Source organism: Peromyscus californicus, unplaced genomic scaffold (assembly GCF_007827085.1).
Source record: "Peromyscus californicus insignis strain IS unplaced genomic scaffold, ASM782708v3 Scaffold_5__1_contigs__length_169319896, whole genome shotgun sequence".
NCBI lineage: Eukaryota > Metazoa > Chordata > Mammalia > Rodentia > Cricetidae > Peromyscus > Peromyscus californicus.
Genome location: NW_026294573.1, coordinates 79,219,234 through 79,236,229, shown reverse-complemented (window position 1 = coordinate 79,236,229; position 16,996 = coordinate 79,219,234). Strand labels below are relative to the sequence as shown.

General features: G+C 38.4%; 1 pseudogene; it reads right to left on the bottom strand.

Annotated features, from left to right (window-relative positions):
• Nucleotides 1–11,737, bottom strand: part of LOC128097012 (signal recognition particle subunit SRP72-like) — a 72,902-nt pseudogene extending 61,165 nt beyond the window's left edge.
• Between the last annotated feature and the right edge of the window lie 5,259 nt (nucleotides 11,738–16,996).

The following is a 16,996-nucleotide window of genomic DNA, read 5'->3' as shown; positions in this document are numbered from 1 at the left end:
TTAATTTGGGGCACTTAGTATTCCAAAGGCTTAGAGTCCATGACTTCCATTGTGGGCAACATAGCATCAGGCAAGTTGGCATGGTGCTGAAGCAGTAGCTGAGAGCTTACATATGATCCACAAACAGGAGGTAGAGAGGGAGGGCCAAAGAGAATTACACTGGTTTGTGAAATCTCAAAGCCTAACCGTAGTAACACACCTCCTCCAACAAGGCCACACCTACTAATTCCCAAACCATTCTACTAATTGGGGACCAAGCATTCAAAAATATGAGCCTATACAGGCCATTCTTATTCAAACCACCACATCATAGATCAGTGCATCACTCAACCCTCATCAGAGAAGCCTCTTCTTGAAGTAAATAATAGTTAACATAGTGACACACAAATGATCAATATACAGAGAGTGACAGATTTTGGAGTACTCGGCCTTAAATGGGGTATCTATCATACCTGCCCCTCGGCAAGGTTCAGATGCAGAAGATAAAGCAGAAACACACTAAGAATCAGAGGTAATGGATGACTCCAAAGAAATAAGATTTTTCAGACACAAACAGTTCCGATATACATAGGAATTCACAGAGAATGTAACAGCACACACAAGACCTGCAAAAGTTCAAACCAGACAAAATTAAATCATGCATAAGGTGAAGTGGACACAAAATCCTACACCTAGTCAAGAAGCTATTTGCAATTAATACCTGCTGGAAAGGGGAAATTTAATTTTTTCTAGTGGAGTGAAACTGGGTATGTCAAACACATTCAAGGACAGGCTCCATGCTCAAGGGTAGTTGCCCAACCCAAATGAACACCATTTTTTTTAAACGGATTGTTTGTTTCATGGGGGAAGGGAACATTTTTTTCTTATTAGTCTTTTGATTGTTTGTTTTGATTTTTTTGGGGTTTTTTTTTGTCTTTTTGCTTGAGAGTAAGGTAAAGAGAAAAAGAGAAAAGAGAGAGAACATGAAATTGGGTGGGAAGGAAGTTGGGAGGGATCAGGAAGGAGTTAGAAGAGGGAAAATATGACCAAAATAAATTGTATGGTGTTTTTTCTAAATAAAAATATAATTATAATTTTTTAAAAGTGGACACAAAGTTGGGTAGTTAGAAAAATAGAGGTGGATCTGAAAGGAATGGTGGGAGGAGTGAATATAATTAAATACATTGTGCAAAATTCTCAAAGAACTGATAAAAGTGAGAGAAAATGCTAAAAAAAAACCCCAAAACTTCAGTTAATACCTACAAGGAATGGAATCATAGAGGAAATTAATGACTAAAAACTCCGGGATTTTCTTAATGTCTATGAACTTGCATAACTGAAATCGTCTTTGCTCATTGTAAAGCTTTCTATTCCTTTGCCTATTTGTTTTAGTGTTCACAGAAATAGTACAATGGTGTATCATAAAATGATTACTCAATTATTTTTCTTAATCTTTATATATATATGTGTGTGTGTGTGTGTGTGTGTGTGTGTGTGTGTGTGTGTGTGTGTGCAGTAGCCATATCTAAGTGCACCTCCTTTATCCATCAGGGGCCATGTCTTTATTTGCCAAATCAAGAGCATCCTCTCTTCCTCTCCTAGAACTGCCTTTCACTACTCAGGAGTTAACATCATATCAACATCATTAGGCACGTCCTGTCTACTTTTTATTTTACACTTTTACTCTTCCCTTTTTATATGATGAGAGCTGCAGAGCATTTTGTGGAGATTGTTTCCTGGCTAGGACTCTTACCAGTTTACTTTAAAACTGTCATGATATAGACAGTTTATGTCATGACCTAATGGTTTGAAATAAATATTTTCTAGATCATCAAGCATTTTTATATACTTTATGATGTATTTATCAACAAGAAGGGCTATAATAAAAATTTTATAGTCTTTTAAAATTATAAACTCAGCAGTGACAACTAACCTTTGAAATACTGTTGGGGCTATTCCATAAATTTTGCTTCTGCCCCTGTATAGATGATACAAAATATTTATTATATAGTCATGATCCTCATAAAAGAACTGGGCACTTTTTGGAGAAATTGAGATGTTTGATCTTGAATTAGTCTATTTTTGAAATGGGTAGAGTAGTGCAAATTGGAGCAATTTCCTGTTCTTTTGCACAACAACTAAATTTGTAAAATGAGAAACCAATCCCTCAGCTTTTCAATTGTCAGTCATTACGATGATAGATTGAGTGGTTTATATAAGTTATTGCTAAAAACAACTAGAGAATCCATATATAGCTATTCACGTTGAAATACATGCAGATGAGAGCAGTGCATAGCAGGAATTGTCTGAACCTGAATTGAGCTGATACTGCCGGAAAAGATCTCAGAACTCTCAGAATTCATTCTGAGCTAAACAGTAGTTTAACACTATTACCTTTAATGTGCATGCAACTTGATAGCATGAAAATGATAAATGACTAAAAATGCAAAGTCTGTATTCAGTTTAACTCTTAGAATATCTGTAAATGCTGGAATGTGACAAAAATTTATGATGACTGCTTTTAATCCTTATAGCACTTAAATGTTTTTCTCCTAATTCATCACTGAGTGGGTTATCTAGGCAGGGAGTTGTGATGCTAGGGACTTGCAAGCTGAGCATAAGCTAGAGAATTAAATGAGACTCACACATGGCAATGCTCTTCATCTTTCATTTCTCAGTATACTTGGCAAGCATCAAACTACACCTGTAACCAAGGTTTTGAACAGTTCTTTATATTTCTTCCTCATAGCAGTGGTACCCAGCTTTTGAAAGAAAGATGAACCCTCTCTTAGTAATGATGGGTCCAGTAAAAATTAATAATGAAAAAATTATATGCCAATCATAAATGAAACAGAAGAGACAGTGTTTGCTATTACTTCTGTAAGTCAAAGTACTTTAAAGTATGCTTCTATCCTCAACAAAAGGAAAGAAGTAGATGCAGGATAAACTTTCTTGCCGCCGGAGTCTACTTTTCAAAAGCATGCACTAATGGTTTATTGCCCACTAAATGTCATCAATAAATTCATATTTACCTAAAATCTGGAACATACAATTTTGTAAATTTGCATGTGAAGATGTGGTAATGTATCTGTCTACTGAGATGGAAATGAATCACATTAGTAAAAAACAGTTAAGTTGAAATTCCAAAATATTTGTATGCTTCTAAAAATTATTAACTTTCAGGGCTGGAGAGATGACATTAGTTAAGAGTACTACCTGGGTTCAAGTCCCAGCTTCCACACAGTGGCGCACAGTTGCCTGAACTCCTGTTCCAGAAAGTGTGATACCCTCTTTTGACTCCCCAGGGACTAGGCACACATGTGGCAACCAGAGATACATGAAGGAAAAATATTCATACAATATAAATAAATAAAGATACAATTTTAAAATATAGACCTATGTGTGCCTAATAATTTTTAAAAAAATAAAAAATTTATTAACTTTCTAAATTTAATTTCCACACTGGCTTGCACAAGACTCCTAAAAATCTGAGAATGCAAAAAAAAATTAAAACTAATATTTTTTAGAATTCTTTTTTCTCATATAGCAGGTAGATGATACTCCAATTCATTTTAAACCAGAAATGAGTATACTGGTTACCAACAACAAAGCAAGGACCATTGGTTCTGAATCCTCTGGTTGTTGTATATTAGTTTCCTTCTAATAGAAGGATTCTTGGGATTATAATGGAACAACCTGAATTATTCAGAGCAATATTTCCATTTTAGTCAGTAACTCAGTCATATTGGCAACATCTTTTCCTCCCTGTTAAGAGAGATTTACTCTGTTTCCTCCCCCCCCCCTTTTTTTAAATATAAATTCTTGAAAGCTATTCACTTTGTTTGAGGTCTGATACCATGACATACAAGCCTGTCAATTTGCATTATGGAACACAGTATTATAGATGTAACATACTTGGAGCTATGTTTATGTTGCTTTGCATGGTAAAGATATTTTGCGTGTATGATTGAGATGGGAGACTCATGGATGGGGATAATTACAAGAATCTTTATAAGTGGAAGGGGGAGGCAGAAGAGAACACAAGAGAAGATGTGACTGCAAGAGTGAAGGTTGCAGTGAATGTGGTTTATAGCTTTGAGGGTGGACCTAGGCTGTGAGTCAAGGAATGGGGGAGGCCTCTAAAGTCTGGAAAAGCCACTGTGCACCGCTCTCCTTTGGAACTACCAAATGGTTGCAACAACCGTACCAATATCTTGACCTTAGTTTCATAACACTCTTTACAGACTGTACACTTCAGAGCTGGAAATTAATACACTAATTGAATTATTTTCTTTTGGACTAGGTTCTTTTTTATTTTTCTATGCAAGGTTGGCCTAGAACTCATGATCTTTCTGCTTTAGCATTCCATGTGCTGGGAATATAGGTATGTGCAACCATACATAGCTATTATTATTTTAAGCTTTCAATTTTGTGGTAATTTGTTCAAAAGTAATAGGAAACTAATACAATAGTGAGTTTTCTCTTCAGTAAATGCTATTTTAATATAGTTCTAGTACCTCTTCATTGTTGCTGCACTGTGAAATCTGTTCTGTTTCTCCTTGCAACAGCTGTTCTATTTTCCCATGAACCAGAACAGAAGTAGGAAATCAGTATAGAGTGGTCATGAAATTGATTTGGAGACATTGTTCCTTTTCCATTAGTGACAGCTTGATACAGAGCAGAGCAGAAGCTTCTATCAGTCTTCCAGAACTGTTCAAACTTTAGAAGTCATGACTGCATTGAAATTCCAGTAATCATGTCTCAGCTTTGCAGTTAATCTGCTAAAATTCTTTGAGAATAATGGAAAACTCTGAGTTTGATTGTAAAACTAGCACAGTGGCACATGGCAAAAAAAAATTCCCAAAATGGACTGTGTAACACGAATCTAAAATGGTCATATTAATAAAAAACAAACCAGGAGCCGAATATTGCGGTGAATTCTGAAAGATCAGAGAAGCAGAACAAGCGACAGCTACCCTCACCTAGCCAACTTCTCAGCTGATCCTGTTTCCTCAAACTGGAAACCTCTGAGTCCTCATCTGAATGGATCTCAGCTAAACTGCTGCTAAAAGCTTAAAAGCCTAAAAGCCTCTAATTCCTGGTTCTCTCGCCTTATATACATTTCTGCTTCCTGCCTTCACTTCCTGAGATTAAAGGTGTGTGTTTTTCCCAAGCAAGACATGAGGTCTCAAGTGCTGGGATTAAAGGTGTGTGTCACTATGCCTGGCTCTGTTTCCAGTGTGGCCTTGAACTCACAGAGAGCTGGATTGGATATCTGCCTCTGGAATGCTAGGATTAAAGGCATGTGCTACCACTGCCTAACCTCTATGTTTAATATAGTGGCTGTTCTGTTTTCTGACCCCCAGATAAGTTTATTGGCATGCACAATATATCAACCACAGGAATGAATTCATTTCACCAAAAAAAAAAATGTAATGCATATTACAGGAATGCACAAGACATGGCCAGTTAATATAATTAAATATATCAGTCAAAATAAAATGAACAATGGTATTTTATGCTAAAGAGATTACCTTGAAGTAAAGACTTTCATGCCACTTCTGTTTCACTAATTGATCAAGATTCATAGACTTCTGTTTTCTAAAAGCAGTGTGAACGTCTAAGTGTAGATGTTTATGTTAAGCAGTATGTAGTGAGAGTAATCTGTAGTTATTATGATTTGGAGGATAGTCCTCTTCATTGGTTCCCTTTATTGTTAGTCTTTTAAACATGTCTGTTTTTGGAGGTATATCAATTTTATTGATTTTTTTTTCTTATGCCTGACCCTCCTGTATACTATACTTTCCCTAAATGCAAAGTTTATGTCATATTTATCTTGCCATGATCATTGCTTCGAGTTCAGTGACTATTGGGCCAAAGCATAGATGTTCCATATGTAAGTGTCTTGGGTGACCACTCAGAAGCTGCTGAGGACAAAGTTACTAAACTCTACTAACTGATATACAAACTCCCAACAGACTGAGAAAACAGCATCTGGATGCTCATTTCAATTTTCTCATACTTATGTGAAATTGTGCAGATAAGAAAAACCCAAGGAGTGTCACATATTTGTGACTTTAAAGACATGTAATTGCATGTATTCTAAGGAAGCTGGGTGACTCTCTACATCACATACTGTGGTTTCGGACCAGTGTTACACAGTTTTCTGATTCTACGATGCTGTCATAACTGTGTATAGCAACCAGCTTGTCACAAGCCCTGAATTACTTTCTGTTCCTTTCCTTGGTCAACATCTTTAATCCTGAAGAATTTCTCAATGCAACAGAATGATGCCTCTAATGTTTCAATACAATGAATAGTACATTTTACTTTTCAAGAAAATATGTTGACAACAATTTGTATTTCTATTTCTATAATTCTTCCTGAGTAACCACTAGTTTGGTCAAATTGTATCTTGCAGTTCTATTACTTAGTAGAAGTCACATATTGACATATTATTTACCGTTGCCATTTGCACTTGGGCCAGTGGTTCCTACTTATAAATTGATATCTAAAACAAAGTATGGCCCAACTTCTGGCTTCAAATCTAATGGAATAACAAAGATCAAGCTTACTCTTTGTTAAACAGTTTTTCTTTGAGTAAACAGTTTTCCAGCTGGACTAAATAGAGTGCTAATTGGTTTCAGGCATTGAGCAAGAGATTAAAACAGTGAACTCTGACAGAAAGGCAAGGAAGTAGGCCACATGGTTACCCCAATTTCTGTTTAGATGAAGCTTTGGAGTCAGAGGCATGGGAAGAAAGAGCCACATAGAGCCTCAGAAGCTTTCTATTTTGAGATATAAACCAGAGATTGAGAAGGCTGGGGTTGCACAGCTGGAGTTCTGGAAAGGAGGGAGAGGGTCTGTGGAGAAAAGGTTCCAGAAGTGTATTTACAGTGCCCTTTAAATACTCTTCCCATGTTTGCATTAGAAAACAATATACTTAGAACCCCCAGAGAGTTCTAATCTGTGGGGCTCGCAGAGGGGAAATAGGAACTTGTGTCCTGAGTAATTCTTAGAGTTGACATAAAGGAAAAAGTATGGGAGATGAGGCCACTGAGAGCCCTTGCTGAAAGTTCATGGGGACATGATTTAATCCTCAAGCTGAAGGATGCCAAGAGTGAACCTGCTTTGTGCCACAACAAAGTTTAAAAGAGGCCTTGAAGAGATCACATTGATGTTTAAGTAAAATAATTTGCTTTTTAAAGGAAAACAATGTCACCATTCACAGTTACAGTACAACTTCTAAAGGGAGGCAAAAATAAGAATTTTAAAATCTTGACATGCCAAGAAACACATACACACATACACACACACACACACACACACACACACACACACACACACACACACACACAAAGTGAAGCACAACTACAGGAAAATCAGACACTAAAAGTAAAATGAGCATTGAAAAAGCCAATGACACTGTAAAAATCAATGTTTTTAGGTACCATAGAAGTATGTTTAACTATTTTAAAAGTAGACATAACAGGCTGTGTAAACTGTGAGGTGACAAGGGCAGGAGCACAATGCACAAGTGGATGAGAAATTAGCTACAAAGAGAGTGGAAACTGGACAGAAAAAAATAGGTGAACAAAACGCAATAGTAGAGAGCAGAAGACATAGAGCTCTTTTAGGACTCTGATGATAAAGTCTATGATAAAACTTTACATGGTCTGTAAATAAAGTGATAAATAAATTTTAGCATTATGTGAGAAATGCAAGCAACAGCAAATCAATATTAGCTATTATACATGATAACTGTACATTGAAAAAATAGGGCAAAGAGTAGTAAACTAAAGTACTTTAAAACTAAGCACATACATTATACTGTTAGTTTGTAAGTCTGCTTTTATGGAAGTATGAGTCTGCAAACATGACATTACTTTGTGTATATGCTAGCATTAAATGAAAAGTGTTTTGTAGATGACTAAAGCCAAATTTTCTACTAGAAAGGAACATGTTCCAAGATAACAAAAGAGAGGTTATAACATATCTTGTAATGTTTAGTTAGAATCAAAAACATTGGCTTGAAATAATTATTTCAGCATGTATACAAGTCGATAAACATAATTTGATATCCATTATGGTATGTTATATCTTAGTTCCTCTGCCAAATGAGTCTACAAATAAGAATACCGTTTTCTCATTAAGATTACCTAAACTCCTTGGACAAGTGCTTGACATTAAGTAGAAGGATTGTAGGATGAGTTCAGAGCTAAGGACTTACTTATGGAATATTGAAGAAGTGGTAAGGACACAATTCCTTAAGGAATCACCACAACCAGATTTTGGGGAAAATTAAAGTTTAATAATACTGATAGATCATAACCTACAAAGAAGATAGCCCCAAGTTTTTAATAATATAAATAAAAATGAAAAAATTAAACCAAAGAGGAGCAGGTTTTTCCTTAATAAAGTTTTATTTGTAAATTTAGAAGACATGAAGAGACTATAAAAACTCACATTTGAAGTCTGTATCAGTAATAATACACACTGCAAAGAGCCCCTTTAAGAAATGCTAAAATAAATAGTCAAGGCATACTTGCAACAACGTCTTTACACAGTATGGAAGTATTTTTCCATAAGGTACTTAGCAAAATAGTGATCTTATGGTAGAGATGCCACCTCAAGTAGGTGATTGAAAGTAACATCATTACTAATAATATAAAACAATATCAGAAGTCTTCTTATGCCAGAAAAGCTATTAATTATTGCTTTAAATAAAATAATGATTTAAAAATTTTTAAGCTTGTTTAGTTTGTGGATTATAATTTAATTACAACATCTTTCCTCCATCCAAACTTTTTCGTATATCACTCTCCACTATCCTTCAAATTCATAGCCTATTTTATTTCTACTAAGTGTAATTACATGCATACATGTGTAATCAGGCATTTCCTGTCCTGACTGCCCAGTGCCAAATAACTGACTTAGAAGTTGAATATGAATTTTAAATACTCAGCTGATAGCTCAGGCTTGTTACTAGCTAACTCTTACACTTAAATTAACCCATAATTTTATTTATGCTTTGCCATACGGCTCATGACTTGTTACCTCATTTTCTACACATCCTGCTTCACCGGCAGCTGGCTGGTGTATCCTCCGACTCTGTTGACTCCACCCTTCTTCCTTCCATCATTCTCTCTGTGTCAGGCTGTCTCACTCAATCTCTTCATGCCCTGCTATTGGTCAATCAGGTTTTTTTTTATTAACAATGAGCATAATCCACAGCATACATGTATATACATATGTATTCCTAAATGCAGCCAGCTCTGTCCATATAATGTTATTTATATGTATGTTTTGAGAGCTGGTCACTTGATAATGGTAAACCAATTGGTGTGCTCTTTCTGAGGAAGGTCACCTTTTCTGATTCCAACTTTCCTCAGTTGCCTATATTTCTTTGAGCAGGGTTGAGGCTTCAAGGGCTTTCCTATTTCCAGTGTGGCATGTCCATTGGTGTCATCCTTGTTCAGTACACATTTGGGCAGTCACGTTAGTGAGATACCAAGGGTGTAACTTCTGATATTGCTAAGAGACACAGTCTCAGAGCAAACGCCTTGATTCTTCAGCAGTTCAATCATTCTGTCCACCCCTTTTCCACAATGTTTCCTCATCTTTAGATGAGGAAGTATTTTGCAGGTATATCCACTGAAACTGAGCTTCACAAACTGTATATGGAGAATTCTCAAAAAACTAAAAATAAATTGATTATATTAGCCAGTAAACCTCTCCTAGCCATATTCGCAAAGGATTTGGCATCCTATTCCACAGATACTTGCTCAGTCATATTCAAAGCTACCCTCCTAAACAATAGCTAGGAAATAGAAACAACCTAAATGTTCCTCAACTGACATATGAATAATAAAAGTGTGGTATATATACATCATGGAATACTATTCAGAAAAATGAAATCATGAAGATGTTTGCTTGTAAATGAATGGAACTAGAAAAGATCATATTGAGTGAAGTAACCCAGACGCACAAAGACAAATATTACATGTTCTCTCTTGAAGGCTGATAAAAATAAAAATCTCCTTAAATTTAAAAGACAATCAACTTCTTTAATAGATATGGTATTTTATTTTCTATTTCTTAATGGGTCAGTTTTGATAAATAAGAGTTTTAGAAAGAATCAGACAAGTTATCTGGTAAATAAATAAAATAATTGAACCTGCAAATAACTGAATAGGTGGTAAAACAAATCAAGTTGAAATTCTAACATGATTACAAGGTAGATTTACCATCTGAAAGTCGATGTGATTAATTAACCAATTTTATTCATGTACATGGTTTTGTACAACAAGAATCAAACAGTGCTTCAAAACTGGAACATTCCTTTCATGTAAACCACAACTTGTCGCGTCCGCCTCAACCAGCAAGGAAGACACAACACCGAGCTTTTTTCTAAACTGTTTTATTCAGATCTTTTCAAAATCTGTCTCCTTTGTTCTTCTCCCTAGGGAGAGCCCGCCCAGCCTTATATAGGTCTCAGACCACCAGCCATCATGTGCCACATGGGATTCCTGAATAGGTACACATATGCCTTAGCAAGCCGAAATCTAAAGCCAAGCCAAATAAGGAGTTGTTTAACATAGAGAGCACTTGCCATCGGGAGGGTGGGGGTGGGGGGTGGGGGGGGTGGGGGGCAGAAGCCAGAGCCATCTCAAGAATGCAGCTTCACGCAGCTCTCTACAGTTCCCCCTTTTTGTTTTAGACAACAGGCAAGAGTAGAGGTTTGATCTCTGAGAAAACAATAACCTGTATTAATGCTATCCAGGTGTCATCCACCTAGAGAGTACCAGACCAGTTCAGCATCCTTTTTTCAGAGGCGGGAGATAGATGCCAACCCGCATGCAATCAAACATGCTCTTTTTGAGGTCAGTGTTATTTCGACCTCAAGTGCAGTGCCATGCCTCGCAACCTGTGCTTCAAGATTGTAGCTTTACTAGCCAAGTCTGAGGGGACTGACCAGCCTCAATGGTGGTAAATGCTTGGACAATCATGGCTGCCTGACGGCACTGTGCAAACCTCATCTTATGGAAACACCACAGGCAAACAAGGAAGGCAAGTATCACAAGAACCAACAAGGCACCTAGTCCCGCCCAGTCCTTCAAAAAATTAAAGGACTGCAGAGAAACCCTGTCTCAAAAAAACCAAAAAAAAAAAAAAAAAAAAAAAAAAAATTAAAGGACTGATGAATCCAGGTCAGAAGTTCCTCCGTTGTGGCCACATGGACCCGCGTGCTGTTAGCCGCAACAATCTCGTTTCTCAAGGTCGCTGTTAAATTATCAAACTCAGCAGTCCAGGCTCCTGTAATCATAGCACTCAATTGTTTAGAAAGATTAGCTGCTCGAGTCCAATTCTCATAGGTAATAGAGGTAATGCACAACCCGGTCATGGGTGCTATGCAAGCAGAAGTAAGTACTCCCTCCATTATATCAATTTGTTCTTGTAATAGGTCTACCCTCTGATTAAGTAATGTGATCCCACGATGTAGATGCACATTAATAGCATTTTGACTTTGTAGGGCTTTGGCAGTATTACCCGACAGTTTATTTAGTGTTTGTGCTGTCGGGACAGATGTGGCCATGGATGCAGCAGGCAACCCTGCAGCAGTAGCTGATAATGCAACGGCTGTTACTATTGCTTCTGTAATGCCAAAGTCTCTTTTCTGCCTACTTAAGACCACTGGTAATTGTGCATCATCGACACGGACGGGCACAGGAATATAGGTGGGTACACGCATCACCATAGCGGAATCATGCTCAGAGGCATTCCAGCATTGTGCAAGAAAACATTTCTGATATGAACAATTCAACATTCCACCCGAATAATTAAACAGCAGGAACAAGAAAGGGGGCCACACACAAACTGGAGTAGGACTAAAACAAACTGACTTGGAATGGGTACAATTTAGGGTGACATCTGATTCAAACGTCATCCCCATATGTACTGAATAACTACAATTCTGAAAAGCACCCCCTTTTACAAACCCCAAAGCATTAAGCTGGGTACAGGCACTGCGGGAATTACACAATACCCATGAATCAAAGGGATTAGAAAATGCTGCCTGCAAAGGATTATTATAAGAAAAATTAAACCCACTAAAGGAATTATTATACGGACTTACTTTCAATGATAAAGAAAAGGTCCTATTAAGATTAACAAAATTGGGTTGTAGGGTGCTTTGGCATCCTGTCCATGCCGGAGGCCAGGTGACAGAGCTCATACATCTAGGTAATAGGGATGGTTGTCGCAGAGGACTAGCACCTCCTTTACTTATGGCTCTGGGTGTAACTCCTTGCAGAAGTATTGCAGTACCACGACCAACAGAGGTGGTGGACCTATTGACTAAATGATGAAAAACACCTAAAACATGATGATGCAACACCAAGCATGGATTTTCACTAATATTTTTTTGTGACATAGAAAAACATAAGGTATTATACAAAGAAACCCAAGTAAAATTATCTATGGCTTTTACATCATCAAATGGCAAAGAGGGCCATTCTAAGGTATCATTAGTAGTAAATATGAAAGGCAATATCCCCGAATCAGATGTCAAAGGAAGAGGATAGGGCCATGTTTTTAGGACGGCCCATAATTTAGTTTCCCTCTGTATTGTTCCTGGGAACATCAGCATCACCGTAATCATAATTGCCAGTAACCTTTTCATGGTCATTTTCTTCCCTTTCCCGGTCCGGTTGTATCTTCCTCACGAGTCGCTCTGGAATCCAGATCGGATCTTGTTGACCCTGTGGGAAAACACAAACAGAGCCTCGTGCCCATGCAAGCACGGGATCAGGTCCATGCCAGATACCCTTCAAGGCATCTTTCCATTTTACCATCCCTTTAGAGGGACTGTGCTGACATTGATGTCTATCTGCAGCTGAACAGTTTGATCCATCCAAATTTAAAAAATTCAAGGTAAATAATGTAAGAGAGAGTCTATCCTTAGGGGTACGGCTATGGTCTATTTTCCCTTTTTGTTTTTGAAGCAGTTCCTTTAAGGAGCGATGTGCGCGCTCCACAATGCCTTGACCCTGGGGATTATAGGGCAGGCCATGTACAAGTTGAACATCCATTTGACGGCAGAAGGAGGCAAACTTGTGACCCGTGTAAGCAGGACCGTTGTCTGTTTTTATTTGTTGTGGTTTGCACCATGCTGTCCATGCCTCTAGGCAATGGGTGATCACGTGAAATGTCTTTTTACCTGCCATAGGGGTGGCATGGATGACTCTAGAACAAGTGTCAACAGAAACATGGACATATTTGACCCGTCTAAATTTAGAGATATGTGTAACATCCATTTGTTATATTTTCAGAGGGAGCAAACCACGAGGGTTGACTCCTAATGTAGAAGGGTGCTGAAAAACGACACATTGAGGACAATCTAGAACTACCTTACGTGCAGGAGCACGTGAGAGAGAAAACCTTTGTTGTAATGTTTTAGCATTAACATGATATTCCTTGTGGAATTTTTGTGCTCGCTGTACTGTTGAGGCCACAAACATCCACTCTTCTCTGGTACAGAGGTCTACAACATTGTTGCCCTCAGCTAATGGGCCTGGTAGGCCAGTATGAGCACGAATATGTTGTGTAAAGAATGGATTTTTTCGCTGCCAAATCAATTGTTGCAATTGGCAAAAAACCGACTGTACGGGACTAGAGGATTTAAGAGGCCCTGTACATTTAAGAATTCTTAAGGCATTAACAACATAGCAGGAATCTGATACCAAATTAAATGGAAATGGACAAACCTTAAAAACTTTAAGAGTAATTAAAAGTTCCACCTATTGAGGTGCACCCGGTAAATATTGGTGCTTCACAGGCTCCCCTGAGCCCACCATATAGGCCCCGCAACCTGTTTTAGATCCGTCAGTAGAAACAACGGCGGCTCCGGGAATTGGCCGGGAAGCAGTTATTTTAGGAAAGACTACAGGATGTTCCTTAAAAAAATTCAATAATGGATGTTTTGGATAATGGCAATCTATATGCCCCGCATAGCTACAGCGCAATATGGCCCAATCATCAACAGTAGCACATAAAACTTTTACCTGATTGACATTATAAGGTACAATCAGCATTTGTGGGGAAGTTCCAAAATATTGCAAGCACTGCTGAATACCTTGTTGGGCAAGTAGTGCCACAGTTGTGGGATAATATTCAATGGATTTTGTAGGGGAAATTCTAGTGTAAACCCACAATAAAGGTCCATCCTGTCATAAAATACCAGTGGGCTGCAAAAAGGTGGGCAGAATGCATAATAAATTGTGTTGGGATCTCGAACTCTCTGAAGAAAGGCTTCCTGTAATCTATCCTCAACTTTGTATAGTGTTTTACGTGCTTCTGTGGTTAACTGTCTAGGGGAATCCAAAGCCGTGTCACCTGTTAATGTATCATAAAGCGGCTTTAGCTCATAATTTGTCATTTTTAAACTGTCTCTTATCCAATTTATGTCCCCTAATAATTTTTGAAAATCATTTAATGTACATAAATGATCTTTTTTCAATTTTACCTTTTGAGGCCTAATCTGTTGACTGGTAATCTTAGAGCCTAAATAAGTAACCACCTGATCCTGTTGTACCTTCTCAGGAGCGATGTACAACCCTTTAGCTCTTAACACTGTCCCTAAAAAGTGATATGTAGCTTGTAAAACATCCTTTTTTTTTGTTGTGAGGAGGATGTCGTCCATATAATGGACACATCTAACAGTAGGGAAGCGGGCCCTTAATGGCTCTAGAGCTTGTGCTACAAACAACTGACACATAGTAGGGCTGTTGGCCATGCCTTGTGGTAGGACAATCCACTGATATCTCTTATCTGGCTCTTTATGATTAGTAGATGGCATTGTAAATGCAAATCTTTTATTATCCTTGTCATGTAAGGGGATGGAGAAAAAACAATCTTTAATATCAATCACAATAATGGGCCAGTTCTCTGGTAAGGCTGATAATAATGGAAGACCTCTCTGTATAGGCCCCATAATATTCATCTGGTCATTTATTGTTCTAAGGTCATGTAACAATTTCCATTTTTCTGATTTTTTCTTTATAACAAAAATAGGTGTATTCCAAGGAGAAAGGGAAGGTTTGACATGTCCCTTTCTCAACTGTTCTTTCACTAGCTGCCTTGTTGTTAGTAGTTTTTCGGAGGAAAGTGGCCATTGAGGAACCCACACTGGTTTTTCCGTTTTCCAGGATATGGGAACTACTGTGGGATGGTCTGTATGTCAAATGTGTTGCTGATTGGTCAATAAATAAATCACTGATTGGCCTGTGGCCAGGCAGGAAGTATAGGCGGGAGAAGGAGGAGAATAGAGCTGGGAAGTGGAAGGCTGAGTCATGGAGACACTGCCAGCCGCCATGATGAGAAACAGCATGTGAAGATGCCGGTAAGCCACGAGCCATGTGGCAAGGTATAGATTAATAGAAATGGATTAATTTAAGCTGAAAGAACAGTTAGCAAGAAGCCTGCCACGGCCATACAGTTTGTAAGCAATATAAGTCTCTGTGTTTACTTGGTCGGGTCTGAGAGGCTGCAGGACTGGCGGGTGACAGAGATTTGTCCTGACTGTGGGCCAGGCAGGAAAACTCTAGCTACAAATGGCGTCCAACGTGGTGGCAAGAGTTTCCACCTAAAAACTGAGAAAAAGGATTCTAAAACGAAGCTAAAAACAGTTCCTAATTGTCTCTCTCAAATGAGCGGCAGCTGCCGGTTTGAGCTACTGGCGGGTTCCTAGTGTGCGTGCTCGACCTGCCGCCATATGGCGGGAATGAGGCCTCTGCAAGTGGCACATTAAGCTGCATTGTGGATTTAGCCTTTGCTAGTACAAAACAAAAAAAGAGGTTTCTGGGCTACATGCTGCTTGGATAAAAGCATAGACCCACAATGGCTCCCAGAGCTGGCGGTAAGCATACCACCGCCATGTTGGGAAGCTGAGGTGGGCGGAGCCAGCAGCCACAGCTGCTGCAGCTTAAAGCAACAGATTCACAATAAGACAGATTCAGATGTAATAGTTTAAAATGTGTGTAAAATATACGTAGGCTTAAAAGAGACAAAAAAAGGTGATATATACAGTATAGAAACAAATACATAGTTTTAAAAAATAAAGTCTTTAAAGAGACAGTAAAATTAATATAAAAAAAAAGCCACGTGAAGACTATTACACAGAGAATCTGGATTGTGTTGTCTTTGGGATTTTTAACTACAAAAAAACATTTGATTGTAAAAGCTGTTGAGTTATGCCAAAATGTATATTTTAAAGGTACCTTGACTTCAAAATTTGGATATAAGGATATGTTGCTTTGGAAAGGAGATTCTGCTTTTGTTTCCACAGAAAGCCAGAGGCTATGGATTTGTTCCAGATTAAGACACATCAGGTTTGACCAGCCAAGACCACCTAAAAGGTCTCCGATGACACCATGGCCCAGATGATCCAGCATCCAGAACCGTTTCAAGGCAACTGGCTCAGATGATACAGCCTCACGGACTACTCCATGATCCTAAAATATTCTTTGTGTCCCCATAAGATACAGCGCCCCCCTCCAGCAGAAAATAGTAAGAGAAGCTACGCCCAAATTCCCAAATATACCAAGCTGACTTTGGAGATGTGTAAAGGTTAAAACCTTCCTTTTTAAGAAAAAAAAAGGGGAAGTACTGTGGGATGGTCTGTATGTCAAATGTGTTGCTGATTGGTCAATAAAAAAATCACTGATTGGCCTGTGGCCAGGCAGGAAGTATAGGCGGGAGAAGGAGGAGAATAGAGCTGGGAAGTGGAAGGCTGAGTCATGGAGACACTGCCAGCCGCCATGATGAGAAACAGCATGTGAAGATGCTGGTAAGCCACGAGCCATGTGGCAAGGTATAGATTAATAGAAATGGATTAATTTAAGCTGAAAGAACAGTTAGCAAGAAGCCTGCCACGGCCATACAGTTTGTAAGCAATATAAGTCTCTGTGTTTACTTGGTCGGGTCTGAGAGGCTGCGGGACTGGCGGGTGACAGAGATT